Here is a 20,718-nt window from a genome sequence, read left to right as displayed (position 1 = left end):
CTGAGCCAGAACATCGAGGAAGGGTCCAACACGGTCATAGCCCGCCAAAATGAGCCCAAGTTAAACCCCCGTCGTGAGTAGGGTTGGGCATCGAGAATCGAGAACCGACCGGAACTGGGACCTATGCTCCGACCTCCCCGGAGCTGCACAAACCCAAACACCCCAGCCCCCAACCCTGACGCCCGCAGCCCACCCAACCCGAAGAAAACAATGAAGAAGCGGCGAAAAACAACGAAGAAGAATGCACACACCAACGGCGGGAACAAAAGCACGCCCCAACCCGGCCAAAATCAATGACTAGCCGCCCCAGTGCAACACCCGGAACAAGACCATACGGCGCAAAAGAGGCCCCCACGACACGCAGCGCCCGACGCGCCCAGGCCACACCGCACGGAGCCCCAGCGAAGCTAATCCTCAGTCAACCGGGCGAGCAAAACCACAAAACGCATCCATGCAAACATCGAGACAGCCAACAATGCAAACGGTGGCCGCACCCCTACACTGACGGTCCACCATCGCCCACTCCAGTCCCCAAACCAATGCAAGCGGCGACAACAGAAAGAAAGAAAGAAAAAAAAAACTCAGCAGCCCCACACCACAATGAACCGGGACAAAGGCCACATAAACGGCATCCCACAGCACCCCAAAAACCAACTCTGTGCCCCACCGGCAAAAGCCAGGAAAGGAACCAGCGCTCCACAGCACCCGACCCCACCCATCAAAAAAAAAAAAAAAAGGAAAAATCACCGGCGCCATGTAAAACCCCCCCTGCGCCAAAATGGCGAGCCCCAGCACACACTGCCCAAAACAAGAGGCCACAAGCCCAAACAGGCCACAGGAGTCCAACCAAGAGAAATATGATAACCCAACTCCCACCCTATTATTATAGGGTGGGAGTATAATCCCACCACTACCTCGGTGACCTCAAACCCAGAGATAGGAGAGCACACCTCAGAGAACCCACACCCTGCTTCCTCATGGGAAGGCGTGTCGGTGGGATTGAGAAGGTCTTCGAAGTATTCTCCCCACCGACTCACAACGTCCCGAGTCGAGGTCAGCAGCGCCCCATCCCCACTATACACAGTGTTGGTGGTGCACTGCTTTCCTCTCCTGAGACGTTGGATGGTGGACCAGAATTTCCTCGAAGCCGTTCGGAAGTCTTTCTCCATGGCCTCACCGAACTCCTCCCATACCCGAGTTTTTGCTTCAGCGACCACCAGAGCTGCATTCCGCTTGGCCCATCAGCTGCCTCAGGAGTCCCACAGGCCAAAAAGGCCCAATAGGACTCCTTCTTCAGCTTGACAGCATCCCTCACCGTTGGTGTCCACCAACGGGTTCGGGGATTTGCGCCACGACAGGCACCGACCACCTTACGGCCACAGCTCCAGTCGGCCGCCTCAGCAATGGAGGCGCGGAACATGGTCCACTCGGACTCGATGTCCCCCGCCTCCCCCGGAACATGAGCAAAGTTCTGTCGGAGGTGTGAATTGAAACTCCTTCTGACAGGGGATTCTGCCAGACGTTCCCAGCAGACCCTCACAATACGTTTGGGCCTGCCACGTCGGACCGGCATCTTCCCCCACCATCGGAGCCAACTCACCACCAGGTGGTGATCAGTTGACAGCTCCGCCCCTCTCTTCACCCGAGTGTCCAAGACATGCGGCCGCAAGTCCGATGACATGACCACAAAGTCGATCATTGAACTGCGACCTAGGGTGTCCTGGTGCCAAGTGCACGTGTGGACAACCTTATGCTTGAACATGGTGTTCGTTATGGACAATCCGTGACGAGCACAGAAATCCAATAACAGAATACCGCTCGGGTTCTGATCGGGGGGGCCGTTCCTCCCAATCACGCCCTTCCAGGTCTCACTGTCATTGCCCACGTGAGCATTGAAGTCCCCCAACAGAACAATGGAGTCCCCAGTGGGAGCGCTCTCCAGCACCCCCTCCAAGGACTCCAAAAAGGGTGGGCAATAAGTATACCCACACCTCCTCGGCGCCTCTCACCGTGGGCAACTCCAGAGTGGAAGAGAGTCCAACTCTTCTCGAGAGGACTGGTACCAGAGCCCAAGCTGTGTGTGGAGGCGAGTCCGACTATGGCTTGTCGGAACTTCTCGACCTCACACACCAGCTCGGGCTCCTTCCCTGCCAGAGAGGTGACATTCCACGTCCCTAGAGCCAGCTTCTGTAGCCGGGGATCGGATCGCCAATGTCCCCGCCTTCGGCCACCGCCCAGCTCACACTGCACCTGACCCCTATGGCCCCTCCCACAGGTGGTGAGCCCATGGGAAGGGGGACCCACGTTACCCTTTCAGGCTGTGCCCGGCCTTGCTCCAGTGGGGAGCCCCGGTGACCCGTGTCCGGGCAAGGGAAAACGAAGTCCATTGTTTGTCGTCATCATTAGGGGTCTTTGATCCGTGCTTTGTCTGGTCTCTCACCTAGGACCTGTTTGTCATGGGTGACCCTGCCAGGGGCATAAAGCCCCAGACAACTTAGCTCCTAGGATCACTGGGACACACAAACCCCTCCACCACGACAAGGTGACGGCTCAAGGAGGGGCGCTATCGAACAATGCAAACTAAAACTTGCAGACATTCTAACAGCTTCTTCCCTCTTGCCATTAACTTCTTAAACGGTTAACTTACAATTCCATTGTAACATGGTGCCAATTTTGTCTTGAGATTGTTGTCACATCTCTGTCGGGCCAATGATACACTATTTTTGCACTCAGTGTAGTAGTCTCGCCACTCTGCACTATTTGCAGATCTGTTATTGACCAATGCTGGCCACTCATGTTCTTGAGAAGTATCTGCACCATTTGCACAATTGACACTGTTCCAGATTATCGCACTATCGTCACTTTAAACTGCTTACATTTCTTGAAATCTCTGTGCGATTTGCACAATGGTCACTGTACTAGACTATTGCTCTATTAGTCATTTCAAACTGCTCTAAATTGTAAGCTCTAATTGTGACTGCACAATTTCCCAAAAAAAAAATGTTTTATCAAAATTACCACACTGGTAACATTTCATTGCTCATTGCGAACTGTGTTTTTTGTTTTTATGTCTTAAAACTACTGGAGACAAATTCCTTGTGTGTTTTTTACATACTAGGTAAATAAAGATGATTCTGATTCTGATTTTTGCATTGCATGGGTTTCCCAGTTGTTGTTTTTTGTTTTTTTTTACCCATGGTTTTATACCATATACAAGCATGACAATTGCTACCTTATTTTGTTTAATGTATGTTTCTGTCTGTCAAAGCACTTTGTTAACACATTTTTAAATATGCTATATAAATAAAGTTTTATTATTATCCATCCAACCATTCATCCAATTTCTGAACTGCTTATCCCCATTCGGGTCACGGGCGTGCTGAAGCCTAACCTAGCTGACTTTGGGCGAGAGGCAAGGTACACTCTGATCTAGTCACCAGCCAATCGCAGGTCACATTTAAAAAAACAATCATTCACACACACATTCACACCTATGGACAAGTTGGAGTCTTTAATTAACCTACTATGAATGTTTTTGGAATGTGGGAGGAAACTGGAGTTCCCGGAGAAAATCCACGAAGGCACTGGGAGAACATGCAAACTCCACACAGGAAGGCTAGATTTGAACACCGAACCTCAGAAGTGTGAGGCAGATGTGCTAGCCAGTTTTCCCACCGTGCCGCTTTATTATTATCCATCCATCCATCCATTTTCTGAGTCGCGGGCATGCTGGAGCCTATCCCAGCTGTCATCGGGCAGTAGGCGGGGTACACCCTGAATCGGTTGCCAGCCAATCGCAGGGTACATACAAACAAACAACCATTCACACTCACAGTCACATCTACGGGCAATTTAGAGTCTCCAATTAATGCATGTTTTTGGGATGTGGGAGGAAACCGGAGTGCCCGGAGAAAACCCACGCAGGCACGGTGAGAACATGCAAACTCCACACAGGCGGGGCTGGGGATTGAACCCGGGTCCTCAGAACTGTGAGGCTGACGCTCTAACCAGTCGTCCACAGTGCCGCCTTTTATTATTATCATTATTATTATTATTATTACTTCTACAGTCAACACTGAAATCCTTCAATGTCATACAGAAATGGACAACTTCAAGACAAACCAGTGTCATGGAAAGTATTGAGCCCCATAAATCAGGAACTAATTTGTACTTTCTTTATCCCTTCCAGCAGTATAAATCCATCCATCCATCCATCCATTATCTGAGCCGCTTCTCCTCACTAGGGTCGCGGGCGTGCTGGAGCCTATCCCAGCTATCATCGGGCAGGAGGCGGGGTACACCCTGAACTGGTTGCCAGACAATCGCAGGGCAGATACAAACAAAAAAACATTCACGCTCACATTCACACCTACGGGCAATTTAGAGTTGTTAATTAACCTACCATGCATGTTTTTGGGATGTGGGAGGAAACCGGAGTGCCTGGAGAAAACCCACGCAGGCACGGGGAGAACATGCAAACTCCACACAGGTGGGGCCGGGGATTGAACCCCGCTCCTCAGAATTGTGAGGCTGACGCTCTAACCAGTCGTTCACCGTGCCCTCAGTATAAATCACTTAATCAAAATGTTATATTTTAAAAGTTAATACTTTTATTTGAAGTACAACTAATAATAAAATCAGCAATCTTTTTTCATTTTAATTTCCTATGTGTAAAGTTATGAACAACAACCGCTTTCATTTTCAGTTGGATGCTATTTCAGTCACTGTGGTTACACTGTGGGTTTAATTTATCAGGCTTCAAAACTGACACTTGTATGAAAGAGAGACAGACAGAAATGATTGGGAGATAACAGTATGTCAGTTTAAAAAATATATATTTATTGCTTCCACACATGCCCTGCGATTGGCTGGCAACTAGTTCAGGGTGGGCGGCACGGTGGCCGACTGGTTAGAGCGTCAGCCTCACAGTTCTGAGGACCCGGGTTCAATCCCCGGCCCCGCCTGTGTGGAGTTTGCATGTTCTCCCCGTGCCTGCGTGGGTTTTCTCCGGGTACTCCGGTTTCCTCCCACATCCCAAAAACATGCATGAATTGGAGACTCTAAATTGCCCGTAGGCATGACTGTGAGTGCGAATGGTTGTTTGTTCCTATGTGCCCTGCGATTGGCTGGCAACCAGTTCGGGGTGTACCCCGCCTCCTGCCCGATGACAGCTGGGATAGGCTCCAGCACGCCCGCGACCCTAGTGAGGAGAAGCGGCTCAGAAAATGGATGGATGGATGGATAGTTCAGGGTGTACCCCGCCTCCTGCCCGATGACAGCTGGGATAGGCTCCAGCACGACCCTTGTGAGGAGAAGTGGCTCAGAAAATGGATGGATGGATGCTTTCACACATTGTGACAATAGACATTTACACAGAGCCCATGTTTTAAACCAACATAATCTCAGACCATTTTTATGTGTTGGTGATCAGGTTAAAAATGTAAATCTCACATTTATTACAGCAAAGCCACACCTTTTAACAAAGGACCAAACTGCAAATAAAGACTAATTTCCAGGCTTTGTTATCTGGTTTTCTGTCTCCCTGGTTATTTTCTCTCTCTCTCTCTCTCTCTCTCTCTCTCTCTCTCTCTTTCTCTCTCTCTCTCTCTCTTTTTCTCTACGTTCCTTCCTCCCTCCCTGCCTCCCTCCAGATGTTAAAGGGTTGCTGTGTGGAGTCCGTATGTTCTCCTTCTCAGGGTACTCCAGCTTCCTCCCATATTCCAAAAACATACATGTTAGGTTAATTTAATGCTTTAAATAGCCCACAGTTATAAATGTGACTCTGAATATTTTTTTTGTCTATACTATATGTGACCTCTGATTGACTGGCAACAAGTCCTGGGTGTCAGCTGGGATTGGCTCCAGCTCACTCTGAAAATGATAAGGAATAAAAAACTGAGGGATATGTACACAGTAATTGTGTCTGGCGTCAAAGGTCACATTCTTTTGCTTTTTTCAAAATGATTATTATTTATGTTTTGGTCAGACACATCTCCTGAAATCTCCTGAGCTAGGTCCTTATCCCAACATACTTTTAGACCATCCAGTTTTTGGTCCTCTATTCTCCTATCTTGTGAGAAATGTCCTTGATTTTAGTTAAACCATGTTCCATATGTTCTTTATTTAAGAGAATACAATGTCTGATTTGTAGTAATCTCCAAAATTCTGAGTTACACATATGGTATTTACTGTATTTCATTAAAAGATCTGAACCCAGGATCATCCATCACATCCTTGAGAATATATATACCAGACCTAATCCATTTATTCTAAAAGAAAGTCTTTTTATCAGTTTTTTATTATACCATATGAAGGACCTGCTTGATCGATATGGAGCTGGTCCTGATCTGGATGGATGAGAGAAGGGACCACTTCTTCCAGTCTGGATGTTAACATTTTAGTGATAATTATTTTTCATCCGCATTAGTCAAACAGTTAGGGCAATAGTTTGCACACTGCTGTGGGTCTCTTCCCTTTTTATGTAGTAGTGGAAAAAAAGTCACTGTCCTCATGCTTTCAGGTAGCTTACCTCATTGTAATGCGTCTCAATATACAACCAGTAATATAGGGGCAATATCCTTAAAAAACTAATAGAATACAGCTCATGTCAAATGAGTGATTTATGACCCTGACATCATATGATTTATGACCTTGTTTTGACAGGTTGTGCCTTGGAGACAAGCCCTTAGGAGGTCAGACAGGGGTTACGCACGGTCCGACAGGTTCACACACGGACACGTGATCTCATTACGGCTTCCTCGAGTGGTTATAAAACAATAAAACTGGTCATTTAAAAACAATATAACCGGAAACGCAGTATAATATTGTCTCTTGTAAAGCAATAAAAACATCAGGGGGAATACAAGGTCACCCTTCGAACATGCCTGGGCAGAATTCTGGGAGAGGCGAGGGGGTGGGGGACACCCATGAACATGTTGTGACATATCAGGTCAGGAAACACTGGGGGTGACAGACGGTCAGTGGGAGGAGTCTATCAGCTATGAGCAGAAACTAATGGTACCTGGGTTTTGAAGGGGAGTGGAACGCTCAAGTAGGAGGGGGTGACAGCAAGCATGCATCAGCGGAGGCTGTCAGGCAAGATTCCACGCTCCTGTGCGTCTGTAGGAGAGGGTGAGTGGGGATTATTTTAAACCTCCAAAGGAATATCTTTTAAAAGAATTCAACCGCTACTTCAGGGAGTCGTAAAACAGCACCGGCTACAATCTTGCCTATTGTTAAGTAATAAAGTGGTACCTGGGTATTGAGGGGGAATGGAACACTCAAGTCGGAGGGGGTGACAGCAAACAGGCATCAGCGGACGTTCTCAGGCTTGATTCCAAGCATGACTGTCTCTATGAGCAAAGTTGGGAAGGAAGGAAGGTTGTTAAAACAGCACCGGCTAAACCATACAACCATTACTACAGAAAGTTGTAAAACAGCACAGTTACATCATTGCCGATTGTAACAAAATTACAAATGGTACAATGAATGAGAGGGGCTCTGGAGATCAGTGAACGTTCATAAACCAGATTCCACACGTGACTGTCTCTACAAGCGAAAGGAGGGAGGAAGGAAGGAGGGTGTTATTTTAAACCAACAAAGGAGCATCTTTAAAACAATTCAACCGCTACTTCAAGAGTCGTATAACAGCACTGGCTACAATATTGCCTATTGTAAAGCAATAAAGTGGTTCCTAGGTATTGAAGGGAAGTGGAACACTCAAGTAGGAGGGGGTGACATCAACAGGGGGTTTTGGGGGCAAAGGCAACTCGCCCAAATCTGTCTCTGTGTGAGAGCAGGGAGAGGAGGGGGTGAAACAGCTGATGTATCTTTAAAAAAACTCCTAAACAGCATTTTCTACACAACACATCTATCATTAACATTAACTCTATTTGTTAGTACTGATATATGTAGTAATTAGCGATCTTCTTACCATGTCAACAAGCTCAACACAGCCAAAGACCATGCATGCGAGCGTGGAGGGCAAGGGCGGACTGGCGCACGGGATGACCGGGGATAACCCCGGTGGGTGGATGGGCCAGTGGGCTGGTGGGCCGGCCCTGCTACAAGACGAAGAAGCAAATGAAACAGAAAGGGGGGTAAAAAAAAAAGAGAGAATGCGTAGAGCTGCCCAGTCACTTGAGTAAGAAAAAACATTTCCGTGACTTGAAAGCAGACACAAAATGGGTTTCATCGTGGTCTCTAAACCAATCAGAGATAGTGATGAGCAGGGACTGATTGGCCGTGTGCGTGTTCGTGTGTCCGTGCGTATGAAATGCGGGCGCTAGCATACACAAAGCTAAATTTTCTGACAGCGAGCCGGCAGTTGCAGTTACAGAAAACTGAGCGGCATAAATGGAATTAGTTTCATGCCACTGCGACGATGTGGGAACATTTTGGATTCAAGTCAGATGAACGCAGCCATCCCGCAGCACGTTGGGCGACTGGTTAGAGTGTCTGCCTGACAGTTCTGAGGACAGGGGTTCAATCCCCGGCTTTTTACTATGATAATATAGAGTATTAGTTTATTCATTCTTTAGCTGTTTTTTTAACCCAATACTATTTTTTTAAATTGTGCACAAGTCTGTGTGCCTGCATGTATGTGAGTGCATGCGTGTGTCTGTCTGTGTGTGTGTGGAAACATATGTAACACAAATTCTCTGTATTTCTACAGAAAGACTGTCAAATCACGGTGTGAAGAGAATTAAACGTGACCTGCAGGGGGTGACATTGCGACGCAGATTGGCTGTGAGGAGACATCAAGGAGGAAGAGGAGGAGGAAGACTCCCCCGGGAAAGGTTGGCCTGTCAAAGATGTTTAGAGCCAGTCATTCCTCATATAGTTGGACTGATTGGTACCTTGGTGGAGTAGCGGTAACAAGTCTATTCTTTTATTCAATGTGTTTTTTTTTAATTCCCAATTATTTAGTCTGATTTGTATTATTTTGTTTAAAAATGGAAAACTCAAAGTCGGATGACATTGAGACAAATACAGTAATATACCGCAGGAATAGAATAATATTGTAAACAATATTCAAACGAGTGGCCAAATACAGCATGATGACTGAAAATGCTGATCCTTTTGAAGTTATTCAAAACATTGAGGATTTTGTTGATTTTTTTAGTCCTTTGGGGCTCAGATTGCTTAATCAATCTCCTTCTGGTGATATGGAAACAGTTGAGTCAATAGAACCAGACGTACAAAATGAAACGGCTAGGGAGTCACAGCAAATTCAAAATGCACCACAACCTGGTATGAAAATAAGAAACGTGTTCAGAAACTCCTGGGAAGCACATCAATAACAAAGCCACAATATGCCACAACCTGTTACACAAATAGAAAAGACACAACACCAACAACAAATTCACAATACACTACAGCCTGCTGTGCTAATAGAACAGACACAACAACAACAACAAAAACAACAACAGCAGCAAATTAGTAATGTGCCACAACTTGCTGCACAAGTAGAACCAGTCATACATACACAACAACAAAGGCAGTGCACCACAGCTGGCTGCGCTAATGGAACAGACACAATAACAACAACAAGAGCAAATTAGCAAAGCACCACAAACAGCCGTGCAAATGTAGAAGACACAACAGCAACAAATTACCAATGCGCCACAACCACAAATAGAATGAAGACGGGGGCCACCACGGCAAATTCGAAATGCACCGCGACGTGTCGGGGTAACAGAGCAAAACCCTATCGTACAGACAGTGGGAGCAAAAGTGCAACAATCTAGAGACCAGACTGCGTTCGAATACAGCGATGTCAGATGTCCCCCCGCCCCCTTGATTTTGTTTGTATATGAATAATGTAAACGACGCTGTTGATCAAGCAATCCATTCAATGCATCATGTTATCCAAGTGGAATTGGTGAGTGAAAATGTGAGGGGGCACTGTGTTATAAATGCCACACACGGGCCAAACGTTATTGAAGATGCCATCGTGGCGGCACGGTGGACGACTGGTTAGAGCGTCTGCCTCACAGTTCTGAGGTGCGGGGTTCAATCCCCGGCCCCGCCTGTGTGGAGTTTGCATGTTCTCCCCTGCGTGGGTTTTCTCCGGGCACTCCGGTTTCCTCCCACATCCCAAAAACATGCATGGTTAATTGACAACTCTAAATTGCCCGCAGGTGTGAATGTGAGTGCGAATGGTTGTTTGTTTGTATGTGCCCTGTGATTGGTTGGCAACCAGTTCAGAGTGTACCCCTGCTCCTGCCCGATGATAGCTGGGATAGGCTCCAGCGCGCCCGCAACACTAGAGAGGAGAAGCGGCTCAGAAAATGGATGGATGGATGGAAGATGCCATCGTTGATCCAACTCGGGTATAGCATCTGACACTAGCCTTGAACTTGTAACGCAGATTGTGTTTGATAACAGAGGCGGCAGTGGTGTTAAACATACTGTAAGTAGGAGATATCCACAAACGCTGAAATTCTGCGAAAAAAAAGTATCTGTTCATATCGTAAGCTAGTACCAACAAGCTTTGCTTTGTTAGGTCGTTAGCATATGTACTGGATAATACACTGACTGTGGATGAGGCTAAACAACGCACAGTTAATTTACGATGCAGTGTGGGTCTGAGTGATCAGACAGCTCTCGGATTTGCCGATATCCACAAATTTAAGACTTCTGTCAAACGCAAAAATCATGGTAAGTACCAAACAGAGGACTGTCGCCCAATGTCTTTTTTCGAGACACAATACCCCAAATCTAACGATCCAGTGTTCTTGTTGTTGTTTGGCGGTCATTACTACGGAACAAAATCGATTACGGGGTTCAATGATCACCCTACTTCTGTAGACAATGTTACAAAGGGCATTACAAGCTGCATCAGCATCGCTGCGAATGGCATTGTTTTGTATGTACCCAGACTATCTGCATGCAACAACAACTGACCCCCGTCTAGTGTGGCAATTATAATAAAACATGTCGCAACAACACGCGTTTTGTGATGTAAAAAGAATGCAAAAGCCTGAAATCCGTCAGTAAGGGTGATGCTTACAAAAAATGTCTCGTGCGGCCTGACGTATTACATCAGGATAAAAAATGGTCACAATGCAAAACACAAATGCCCCAAACCTGAAGGCGTGGCATGTGGAGAAGTAATGCCTCAACACGGCAATGCAAACATTGCCCCGCACCTATGTTTACATGAAGCGTCGCAAACCAGACAACCATACAATCAGATATTCTACAACCCCAATTCCAATGAAGTTGGGACATTGTGTTAAACATAAATAAAAACAGAATACAAAGATTTGCAAATCATGTTCAACCTATATTTAATTGAATACACTACAAAGACAATATATTTAATGTTCAAACTGATAAAGTTTATTGTTTTTAGCAAATCATCTTTAACTTAGAATTGTATGGCTGCAACAAGTTCCAAAAAAGCTGGGACAGGGTCATGTTTACAACTGTGTTACATCACCTTTTCTTTTAACAACATTCAATAAACGTTTTGGAACTGAGGATACTAATTGTTGAAGCTTTGTTGGTGGAATTCTTTCCCATTCTTGCTTGATGTACAGCTTCAGCTGTTCAACAGTCCGGGGTCTCCGTTGTCGTATTTTACGCTTCATAATGCGCCACACATTTTCAATGGGAGACGGGTCTGGACTGCAGGCAGGCCAGTCTAGTACCCGCACTCTTTTACTACGAACCCACGCTGTTGTAACACATGCAGAATGTGGTTTGGCATTGTCTTGCTGAAATAAGCAGCGACGTCCATGAAAAAGACGTTGCTTGGATGGCAGCGCATGTTTCTCCAAAACCTGTATGTACCTTTCAGCATTTATGGTGCCTTCACAGATGTGTTAGTTACCCATGCCATTTGCACTAACACAGCTCCACACCATCACAGATGCTGGCTTTTGAACTTTGCGTCCATAATAGTCCTTTTCCTCTTTGGCCCGGAGGACACGACATACACAATTTCCAAAAACAATTTGATATGTGGACTCGTCGGACCACAGAACACTTTGCATCAGTCCATCTTAGATGAGCTCGGGCCCAGAGAAGCCGGCGGCGTTTCTGGGTGTTGTTGATAATTGACTTTTGCTTTGCGTAGTAGAGTTCCAAGTTGCACTTACGGACGTAGCGCCGAACTGTATTTACTGACATCGGTTTTCTGAAGTCTTCATGAGCCCATGTGGTGATATCCTTTACACATTGATGTCGGTTTTTGATGCAGTGCCGCCTGAGGGATCGGAGGTCACGGGCATTCAATGTTTGTTTTCGGCCTTGCCGCTTACATGCAGTAATTTCTCTGAAACTTTTGATGATATTATGGACCGTAGAAGATGAAATCCCTAAATTCCTTGTAATTGTATGTTGAGGAATATTGTCCTTAAACTGTTCGACTATTTTCTCACGCACTTGTTCACAAAGAGGTGAACTTCGCCTCGTCTTTGCTTGTGAATGACTGGGCAATTCAGGGAAGCTCCTTTTATAGCCAATCATGGCACCCACCTGTTCCCAATTAGCCTGTTCACCTGTGGGATGTTCCAAACAGGTGTTTGATGAGCATTCCTCAACTTTACTCCAAATCTGAGACTATGCTCCTCATTCGGATAAGGGTGGCGTGCCCTCTCCGGGTCGGGGATGAGATCTGCCCCAAGTGGAGGAGTTCAAGTATCTTGGGGTCTTGTTCACAAGTGAGGGAAGAATGGAACGGGAGATCAACAGGCGGATCGGTGCAACGTCTGCAGTGATGCGGACTTTGTATCGGTCCGTTGTGGTGAAGAAGTAGCTAAGCCGAAAAGCAAAGCTCTTGATTTACCGGTCGATCGACGTTCCTACCCTCACCTATGGTCACGAGCTGTGATCAAGATCCCGGATACAAGCGGCCAAAATGAGTTTCCTCCGCAGGGTGTCTGAGCTCTCCCTTAGAGATAGGGTGAGAAGCTTGTTCATCCGGGAGGGGCTCAGAGTAGAGCCGCTGCTCCTCCGCATTGAGAGGAGCCAGATGATGTGGCTCGGGCATCTGTTTAGGATGCCTCCTGGACGCCTCACTGGTGAGGTGTTCCGGCCACGTCCCACCGGGAGGAGACCCCGGGGACGACCCAGGACACGCTGGAGAGACAAAGTCTCTCGGCTTGCCTGGGAACGCTTCGGGTTCCCCTCGGAAGAGCTAGAGGAAGTGGCTGGGGAGAGGGAAGTCTGGGCTTCCCTGCTGTGGCTGCTGCCCCCATGACCCGGCCTCAGATAAGCAGAAGACAATGGATGGACGGATAGTTTCTAATTTAGTCAATAAACTGCTTCGTTTCACTTAGACTACGCCGATCTGATCGGTGTTATCGGTATCGGTCGATAATTAGCATTTTATGCTGATCGGCTTTCATGTCATAAGTCGCCGATCCGATCAATGATGTCATCGATCGGCTCCGCACAAGACATTTAGCTGGGACAGTGAAAAGGTTAGAGTAAGCATGTCATTAACAGTATTTATTAAAGTAATGTATTTGCAATAAAGTAATTTAATTACAGTAAGTTAGCACCCATTATTTCTGTCATGTAATGTTGGTTTGACCTAAACCTATGTCAGTGGCCAATCCTTGAATGCCCCCTAGAGGTCATTGGTGTTTTAACTTTTGTCTAAAATGCTAGAGAATAATTTGAGCTGGGACGGGCTCCAGCACGCCCGCAACCCTTGTGAGGATAAGCTGTACATAAAATGGATGGATGGATGGATACAGTTTACAGTACACAAGTCCATCCATCCATCCATTTTCTGAGCCACTTATCCTCACAAGCGTCGCGGGATTGCTGGAGCCTATCCCAGCTATCTTCGGGCAGGAGGCGGGGTACACCCTGAACTGGTTACCAGCTAATCGCAGGGCACATACAAACAAACAAAGCTTTTCGCTTTCCCGTTAATACCGTGCCGCCCTCTGCCGTCACTGCAATGGGTGTATGCGCCCTGAACCTGCAATGGAACCATTGCTCGTTAACTCACTGCTTCTTAGTCATCCCCAATTTGCCGCATGAAACTTATGTAGGCGCGGATGTACTTGTCCAACTGGCCGTTCAAGTCGACACCATTAAGAACGTTTTGTGGTCGTGCGCTAATAGCAACTCCGCTAACCGTGTTTTTAACCAGTAAACCTTAAGTCGGGACAAACCGTCCCCGACGCTTGCAAAGTTTTGAGCGAAGACGAAGTTATAGTAAAACTTCCCTATCTGACTGGTCGTGCGCACTAACCAAGCCTTCCACATGCGTTGTTTCAGCCTTCGGCGGAGTTTAACGACCGGGGTTTGTCGCAGCATGCCACACCCCTCCTAGACGCTTCGCGGATAACCGTGCTGCTGATTCACAACCGCACACGGAACGCCATCCACATCCCCAGATCTACTAGGCTTGGCCTCTTGATCTGCTCCGACTTCCATAACTTCAATCTCACGGTCCCCGTGATTGGTCACCCCCCACTAGACCTCTCCCCATTGCAAAGCTCTGGTGGAGTACAACTCACTGTTCCTTCGCGACACATTGCTCTCGTTCCAGTGTGACCTACTGACGGTGATGACATCATCAGAGTGGACCTGGCTACAGACCAATACCTGGTGATCCATACGCTCAGTACAATCCCAGCTGCACCCGAAAGCGTGTCTCCCGTGACTTCACCCACTCCCTCAAACTCCTCGCGAACCAACTTGCTGGCACCGGTAACACCATATGATAGTCGCCCACTCCCTTATCCCGACTCTGACACCCACGTGCAGCAGGTCCTAGCGGATGCTGACGCCCTAAGTGACGAACGACAGCGTTTGGGGGAAGTGCTAATCAAACACGGCGCGTCATTTGCTAAAGACTCACTCAACTGCAGCCTGACCGACTTGCACATGGTCCGCATTCCGACCCCTCCAAATGGGCCGCCCACTTTCGTGTGACAATATAAAATTCCGCTCGCCTCCTACAAGCCAGTACAAGAAACAATTGACGCTATGCTAGAAAAAGGCATTATTTGGTGATGCAATAGCACCTACTCGGCATCTCTCTGGCCAGTTCTAAAAGCGAACGGTAAATGGCGACCCACCATCGACTATCAAAAAGTAAACACTCAATTTCCCTTGTCATTCCGGCCTACGGCCCAGCTCGAACAAGAACTTCCTCAAGTGCGCAACGCTAAATTTTTCACCACTATCGACGTATCCGGCTTTTGGACCATTCCAGTGGATCCCGCGGACCAACACAAACTGGCTTTCACTTTTCCCAACAAACAATACATATTCACCAGGTGTCCATTTGGCTACGCCAACTCACCGGCTGAATTCAACATTTTCCTCAACAAGGCCTGTCCTGACGCTGCAGCCAGGGGCAACCTCATCTACGTTGATGATATCATGATGAGGAGCCCCTTGCTGGATGCCCACCTGGCGGAAATTGACCACGTACTATCCCAACTTTCCGCCGCCGGGGCCAAAATCTCCGTCCTAAAGGGACAATGGTGTCGCAAAAAAGTAAATTATGTCGGCCTCCTGATTGGCCCGAATGGCATTGAACCCAAATCCAGCCATATTCAGGTTGCAGTTCGATGATCGTCTTTGTGGTCGTGTCAACAGACTTGCGGCCGCATGTCTTGGACACTCGGGTGAAGAGAGGGGCGGAGCTGTCAACTGATCACCACCTGGTGGTGAGTTGGCTCCGATGGTGGGGGAAGATGTCGGTCCGACGTGGGAGCCCCAAACGTATTGTGAGGGTCTGGTGGGAATGTCTGGCGGAATCCCCTGTCAGAAGGAATTTCAACTTCCACCTCAGACAGAGCCTCCTAAACATGCCCCCACTAATGTGTCCAAACTTTGCAGTTTTCTCGCTGTGAGTAATTATTCCCGGCAGTTCGTCGAACACTTCGCGGATATCGCGCGCCCCCTCACCGAACTCCTGATAAAGGACACTCCTTTCGTTTGGGGTGATGAGCAAGAAGCTGCTATGCAGTCCCTAGAAGAGCGGCTATGCTCCGCCCCATGTCTTGCCTACCCTGACAGTGAAAAATAATTCTTCCTCGAAACAGGGTTTTCGGACCATTGCCTTAGTGCTGGTCTTTACCAAATGTACGACCGAGACAAGCGCGTCGTCACCTACGCGAGCAAAACTTTAAACGGTCCCAAGCTTAAATACTCCCACTGTGAAAAAGCCCTGCTCTCCACGGTCTGGGCCATCAAACATTTCTCCAACTACATTGGAGGCCAAAAAGTGACTATTGACACGAACCACCATCCGGGTACCTTCCTTCACAACCAACGCATCAGAGAAGGGAATTGCTTTAAATGTGTCAGACAAACATGAATTACTTATGCATATAACGTACTTTACAAAAGAATCCCATGTGAAATATTGAATGTGTCAATGATCTGACTTTTTGCATACTTACCAACATTTTCTCAGCTTTTTCATCTTTTTCCGAGATATAAGTAAATAGAATGGTTCTTTCCAAAATATCAGTCCAATTGCGTGAATTGTAATCACAGGTCAACAGCTTTCTCAAAACAATGCCCATTGTTATGCTTGGTAGTAGTATTTGTCCAGCAGCTTCTTGATGTTGCTCGATAGTGACCCTTGGGCTTGTTGAATATCTTCCTCTCCTGTTCGAGTTCCAGTAATACAACCTCTGCGGTGTATTTAAAGTTCTTCTTATCAGCGGAAAGGTTTAACAAGTTCAGGTAGTGAATGCTGGGTAGAAAGGGGTGTATACTCAGACGTGACATCACATTAGCAAAATGCTTGCTGAAATAATAATCACCTCTTAAATCAAGACAGGGATGACATTTCTGACTGAGGTGGTTGAACTTGACACCCAAGGCACTAATATTTGGCGTACTGAAGGTAATATAGAATACTTTATAATATTCTAATATGTAATTCTATATGTAATATAATATAGAGTTTCATGGTGTAACTGATTTGGAAGGTAAGCAAGGATGTTTATTGCAGTATAATCAGATAAGGGGGTAGGAGTTTATTGCAGGAAAGCCCCCCCCCCCATCAGATTGTATGTGGAGACCATAAAGAACAGATGTCAAGGAAGAAAAGGACTGCGGGGAGCCGCTATAAACATAAGATGCAAGAATGTGGGACGGCGTCTGGAGACGGTATCTGGAGCCAGCGGCAAATGGTCATCATTCTGCAGAGCAACGATAACGTCAGATGGGACCATGGACCAATCAGACGACAGCGATTCCATACTTCCACTTTGAAACATTGTATAAGTCTGGGGTAGAATCAGATAGTTTTTTTGTTCGACTACTCTATCTGCTAAGGATAAGATAGGGATAGTTACGAACCCATAGCTCTGCAAAATGTATAGACTCCTCTGTCAGGAATAAATTGGTTGGTTTTTAATACATTGTTATGAACGTAGTTCTTTCACGAAAACGAGCACGCTGGGAACTACGAGAGTAATAGGAGATTTTAAACACAGGTTCCTTCAAATGGTGACCCTGACGTGATCCTGAAAGAACATAAGATAAAAGGACAGAGGAGCTGACAGGAATTCAGTTGGACTGCAAACCGAAATAAAAAAGGTGAGCAGAAGCCTGTTTGATTATATCACGAATTCTGCACATTGGAAATTGCGAAATTTGGGAGACTTGTGGTACAGTTGTTTTGTTGTCAATAGTTAATAAGACAGACAATATGACAGACCAATTGTAGAGGGGAAATAAAACTCCTATCAATTCCACACGAGCCCGCATTCAAAAAGGTGGGTTAATATACAAAAATTGTCTTTAAAAGAGTTTGGGTTTTTACAGAAACGGCTGCCCGGACTGGCTGCTGTTGGTGAAATTTGGATCCAGGGGCTGAAAATTTTGACGGACAGCATGAGCCTGGCGTGTGCTGATGTATGTTTGCGGTCATCCGTGACATGTTCCCGCTCTCCGAGCCGACGGGACGAGGCACCCGGACTACAAACCTATCATGGATCCCAGTTCTCACTTTGAAAATTGCATAAGTATTTGGACAGATAAGACAAGGTCACATCCCTCCCGTTTAAGGGAGGCAAATGTTATTTATAGAATTGCTTTGCTTGACAGATTGCCAGCTGAAGTTAGGACTGAACTTTTAAAGACCCTGACCTCATGAAAGGGGGAGATAGCTACTTTAATCGTCATGTGTCACACCATTTGAAACTTTTTGTCGACAGACAACACAAATCATCAGATGAGGTAAAGGACATGCAGGAACAACTTTTAAAGCTACAATTGGCCCAGGCCCAGAAAGTGGCCATTAAAAAATAAATAAATAAAAACTAAAAATGGAAGCAGAAAAGCAGATCTGGATGGCGCAGGGGTCAATGAGGAGACGAGGCACGAGTCGTGACAGGGGATACACCAACGGAGGCAAGGGAAGCGCTCGCCGACCTCCAACGGACCAAGCGTGCTTCAATTGTGGTCAGTATGGACACTGGTATTGTCAATATAATGCTCCCCCACTGAGCAACAGAGACCTCCAGTGGGACCCGGAGAGGCCCCACCTCAAAGAGGAGGCTACAGAGCTCCACACGGCAGAGGTGGATGCAGCCCGGCACACTGGCAACAGCATCCGCAGCAGGCTCCACAGCAACAACAGCCATCTAGCCAGTACTACTGCGATGAGGACTTGTCCGAATGCCCAATGAGCCCGGCGCCAGGGGACGGAGGAAAGGCAGAGCCTCTTAACCCCGCTAAGGGAAGACGACCACCTGAATGAGCTTTGCAGGAGTGCCCATGAGTCTGCCGATTACGACACCAGAGCAGAGCAACGATGACGTCAGATGGGACCATGGACCAATCAGACGACAGCGATTCCATACTTCCACTTTGAAACATTGTATAAGTCTGGGGTAGAATCAGATAGTTTTTTGTTCGACTACTCTATCTGCTAAGGATAAGACAGGGATAGTTAAGAACCCAGAGCTCTGCAAAATGTATAGACTCCTCTGTCAGGAATAAATTGCTTGGTTTTTAATACATTGTTATGAACGTAGTTCTTTCACAAAAACGAGCACGCTGGGAACCACGGAAGTAATAGGAGATTTTAAACACAGGTTCCTTCAGTACCTTGTCAGCACTTTCAATAGCAGGTGTTCCATTGTATGTTTAATACAATTGTAGGCATCTGTCATCAACCACCCATTGGGCAGATCCCGCCTGAGGAGAGCTTCGTCCTCCATTGAAGGTGCTGGCAGGTGCACTGATAGAAATGACGGCGATGTGGGACGATACTCATCAAGATCTGGTTGTAGCGGGGTAGGGTGAGGAAATTCCTGCTGACCCACGTGATCTTCGGCTGCCTCAGACTGCTCAGTATTGTAGTTGGGAACTTCCGGTTGAGGGGGGAGCCTTGACGGCCTCCTCATCCACCGTGTCCTCATAGTCAGAGTTCTTAGTACTGGAGCTTATGACAATGGGTTCATTCGTCTGCATACCTACTGAGACATTGATAGCTTTTTTATCCTCAATGAATTTCTGATAAATTTCCAAAAACTCATCATTTCCATGGACTTACGATCCTGAGGACTCCAATTGCTTTAATTTCCTTTATGGAGATATCGTCCTCCAACAGTGCACTCTGCTCCTGTATCAAAGCTGGAATTTGAATTGTGGAAAAGAAACTTTATAATTTGTTTTTGTCCCACCACAAGATATATACAATTCTCTTTTGTTCGTGACAAGGTTCTTGTCTTCACTAAAAGTTGATGGGCTAATATTTCAAGACTGTTTGTTTTAGCTCTGTGTGCCAGTTCTTTACCAGCCATTTCTCCCTGCTCAAAAAATGTCTTATTTTTGCTTGGTACAGAACAGGGCGGAGTCCTGTGGGGGTTCTCTGTGAGAACGGTGTATGGCCCCTGATATGGCCTTTTTGGTCCCTTTATGACCGGTGTCAGAGTTTTGTTCGCATTGCTGTCAATAATTCAGATTCATTTTCAGTGAGGGTCGACTCCGCCAAGGCTGCTCGTTGTCAAAAATTATGTTCATAACCTTTTTGGACAGAATTTCTACACACACCAACAGACAGCGTTGAGGGGATCTATTTTGGGGGTGTCAGCATTAGGTCTGCTTTTTGTAGATGATGTGGTTCTGTTGGCATCATCAAGCTGAAATATTCAACTCTTGCTAGAGTGGTTTGCAGCTGAGGTTGAAGTGATGATGACAATATGAGAATCAACACCTCCAAATTTGAGGCCATGCTCCTCTGTCAGAAAACATCTCCAGGGAGATCCTGTTCCAAGTATCTTGGGGTGTTGTTTATGAGCGAGGGAGGAAGGGAATAAGTGAATACTGTGATCCAGACTTGGTTTGTCATGGTGAAGAAGGAGCTAAGCTGAAAGGAGAATCTCTCAATTCACTCAATCTATGTTCCTAGGGTCACAAACTGTGGGTTGTGGCCAAAAGAACAAAATCACAGATACAAGCGGATGAAATTAGTTACCTCTGCAGAGTATCCGGGCTCTCTCTCGAGACGAGGTGAGAAACATCCCGGAGTGGCCCAGAATAGAGCTATTGCTCCTCTGTATCTAGAGGATCTAGCTAATATAGTTTGGGTTTCTGGTTAGTATGCCTCCTGGATGCCTTCCAGGCGAGGCCCCAGGCATGTCCCACCGGCAGGAGGCTGCAGGGATGATCCAGGCCACGCTGGAGAGACTATACTGGTCTGGGAACACCTTGAGATCCCCCGTAGGAGCTTGACGGATGGCTTCCTGCTAATGCTACTGCCCCCGCAACCTG

General features: G+C 46.8%; 1 long non-coding RNA gene across 1 annotated transcript; it reads left to right on the top strand.

Annotated features, from left to right (window-relative positions):
• The first annotated feature begins 6,811 nt into the window (after positions 1-6,811).
• Positions 6,812-18,900, top strand: LOC133477416 (uncharacterized). The gene is made up of 4 exons (XR_009788354.1): positions 6,812-7,131; positions 8,675-8,798; positions 17,433-17,535; positions 17,764-18,900. It is a non-coding gene; the product is annotated as an uncharacterized LOC133477416 (long non-coding RNA).
• The last annotated feature ends 1,818 nt before the right edge of the window (positions 18,901-20,718 follow it).

The sequence above is a fragment of the Phyllopteryx taeniolatus genome, chromosome 4 (assembly GCF_024500385.1).
Source record: "Phyllopteryx taeniolatus isolate TA_2022b chromosome 4, UOR_Ptae_1.2, whole genome shotgun sequence".
Taxonomy (NCBI): Eukaryota; Metazoa; Chordata; class Actinopteri; order Syngnathiformes; family Syngnathidae; genus Phyllopteryx; species Phyllopteryx taeniolatus.
Note: the sequence above shows the minus strand (reverse complement) of the source record. Positions and strands in the feature narration are given on the sequence as shown.